The sequence below is a fragment of the Pteropus vampyrus genome, unplaced genomic scaffold (assembly GCF_000151845.1).
Source record: "Pteropus vampyrus isolate Shadow unplaced genomic scaffold, Pvam_2.0 Scaffold95, whole genome shotgun sequence".
In the NCBI taxonomy this organism is placed as follows: Eukaryota; Metazoa; Chordata; class Mammalia; order Chiroptera; family Pteropodidae; genus Pteropus; species Pteropus vampyrus.
Window position 1 is genome coordinate 2,511,660 of NW_011888876.1, and position 3,164 is coordinate 2,514,823.

The 3,164-nt window shown below is 39.6% G+C and overlaps 1 protein-coding gene across 1 annotated transcript in view; it reads right to left on the reverse strand.

Annotated features, from left to right (window-relative positions):
• Positions 1 to 3,164, reverse strand: part of RALGPS1 (Ral GEF with PH domain and SH3 binding motif 1) — a 262,710-nt gene that overhangs the window by 223,163 nt on the left and 36,383 nt on the right. The window lies entirely within an intron of this gene.

Here is a 3,164-nt window from a genome sequence, read left to right on the forward strand (position 1 = left end):
GGTTTGCTACTGAATCTCTAAACGATCTATTAAAATAGAGACTTTACATTTCATATTTTTTTGGATGGTCCAAGTTTTGAATATTCTGGTCCCCGCTCAGACTACAAATCAGAAAATGTGTTTAGGAATTCTATTCAAAACAAACAAGAACAACAGAGGTCACCAGATTTAAAACAGACTGGCTGGTCCCAAACACACAATCTGAGGGTCTTTAGAATAATCTCTCTCATTTCTATCCTCTCAACTCTGACCAAAAAAAAGATGCAGGGTCCAGTACGAGAATACACCAACATACAGGTAAAATCGTCCAATTATAAATTTCATGTTACTTCACTACAAAGCCAAACACGTGTGGAAAAGGTTGCCGACAAGCAATCCTTCCCAGAAGTCTGAGCTCTCAAGACAGGCAGTTTTACCAAAGAGGGAGGGTGTGGATAGGGGTGGGAACCTGAGGGGTGAGGCCAGGTCCTGTCCCCCTTCATGGCCAGCTCTCAACCCCCTGGAGAGAAAGGCCATCTCCTAGGGGTGTGGCACAGCCTTGACAGAAACACGAGACAATTAGATTCCTGTTTCCAAGTAGCAAACCTGCTCAGTGGGGAGCACGTGCCTGGACTGGCAAGGACACTCATTAACAAGCATCTTAATGGCCTCTCCTTACTTCTGGGAATAAAGTCTTAACGCAGGATGTCCAATTAAGCCAGTCACTTGGCAATGCTTTCCTTAATCATAACCCTTTCTGCCATCTCCTTCCTAGTCCAGGGTCCCCTAAAAATCCAGGCTTTTTAGGGAAATGGCCAATCTCAATGTACCACCTAATATTTTTTTCCATATGAATCTTTCAGAGTGGAGAGACCTATATGGCCACTTCACATGTGGCCTTTAAGAAAAAGCTGGTATTCTGTGGATAAACGAAAGCTACTTAGCCCAAAGGAAAAAGACACGGTTTTGCATATGCTGAATACAGTGTGTCTCTTTCCTCTATCAGCGACTGACTAAATCCTCTCTTCCCAGCTACAGCTTAGTGTAAGGCTCCTCCGGCCCCCAAATAAACTAACAACAAAAAAAACTGCTGGCAAATCAGTGACACATCTTACAACAGAAGAGCTCTTTTAATTTGCATTTAGATCACCCCACCAGTGCTTAACCGGGGCTCACAGAACCAAAAGTAATCAGCTCCAAAGGTACATTCTGCTGCTACTCCCAGAGCCACAGGAAGCACGTGTCTGGCAATTTTAGAATCGCAGTCAAGGAAATGCACATTAAACAGGAAGATGTCACATGTCATCTTTCAGTGCCATCACAACTGATGGGACCAGGCACTGCTCTGTTCTTCTGGAAGGTAATCTGACAGTAATTCACAAAGTTTTTAGCTTTTTCTTTTTTTTAAACGTCGAGCTTAGAAGAAAGTTGCCAGAATGTGACGACCTTTATAACCAACCTTTCACCTAGCTTAACTACTTATTAACCTTTTGCCTCATCTGCTTTCTCTCTCTATATATAATTATAATCACACATGTTTTTTCAAACCATTTGAGAGTAAAATGCAGATATTCTGACTCTTCACTCCAAAATCTTTCAAAATGTTATTTCCCAAGAACGAGATCATCCTCTAAATAACGTCAAACTGATTACTTTCAGGAAATTTTATCATTAGTACAAAACAGTACTATCTAACATGGAATCTGCAATCAAAACTTGATAATTATCTCAACACGGTTTTTACAGCAATTTTTTCTTGATCTGGGATCATGCGTTGCATTTAGATACTATCTCCTAAAAAGTGAAATAGCATATTGTTGACAAAACAATCCCTATACCTATAGAAATAAAAGCACTAGTATATAAAGAGATTTTATAGAGAAATCTACGTTTAGATACAAGTATACATATAGATGTTTACTGTGTCATTATTTTTAGTAGCAAAAATCTGGAAACAACCTAAAAGGCCATCAGAAGGGACTTGTTAAAAAAATCACAGTATATCCAGACTCCTGAATATTATACAGCTATTAAAAATAGAGGATTAGATCTATATATATTGACCTGGAAGGATGTCCATATCTATTGATGATAAGACAAGTTCCAGTGTTGCTTTTTGCTCTGCTTTCAGACATTGGGGGGTAAAAGGACTGAGATCTACCTGTAGAGCACCCCCAGTAAAAAAAAAAAAAAAATTGAAGACCTTTTAAATGATTTTCACCTTTTTTAATACAAAGTAACACACATTTATAGAAAACCACGTTAAATGAATGCATGGTTTGACAACTTATTATAAAAGGAACACTTTATAACCACTACCCAGGTCAAGAAATAGCCACCCCAGTTGACAGATGAATAGACAAATGTGGTATGTACACACAATGAGTATTATGCAGCCTTAAAAAGGAGAGAAATTCAGACACTTGCCACAAGATAGACAAACCTCAAGGACATATACAAAGTGAAATAAACAGTCATAAAAAGACAAATACTGTATGATTCCACTTATATGAAGTGCCTAGATTAGTCAAATTCACAGAGACAGAAAGGTGAATGGTGGCTGAGGGTAGGGGGAATGAGAGCTGTTTAATGGGCACAGAGTTTTTGGTTTACAAGATGAATACGGTTCTAGAGATTCGTTGCTCAATGATGTGAATGTACTTCACACCACTGACCTTAAAATGGTAAAGACGGTAAATTTTATGTTGCATATAGTCTACTGCAATTTTTTTCAGAAGTCACCTAGGAGTTCCTCCATGTTCCTTGTCCCAATCACAAGTCCTTTCCTCCCGTCAAAAGTAACCACTATCCTGATTTTCTTCAAGTTTCCTTATTATTTTATCACCTAAGTGTATACACCAAGGCATCGCAATGTCATCTTGCCTGTTTCTTTTGAATTTGATGCATATTTCTTAAGTTTCTTCTAATCCACAGGTGTTCTCTCCATCCCTTTATCTTCCCTATAATGTATCTGCGAAGAATCCAGGCCATCTGACCTACACGGTGCCTCACATTCATGGTGCACATCAACATGTTCCCGTGTCCTCGGTACTTCCTGCAAGTTGGCAGCTGGAACCAGAGATGTGCTCAGACATAGGTCCGACCCCTTGGCAGGACGGGAAGTGGTGTCATGCTGTTTCGACAGGAGGTACACGTCTCTCCTTCTGTGATGTTAGTGGCTATGG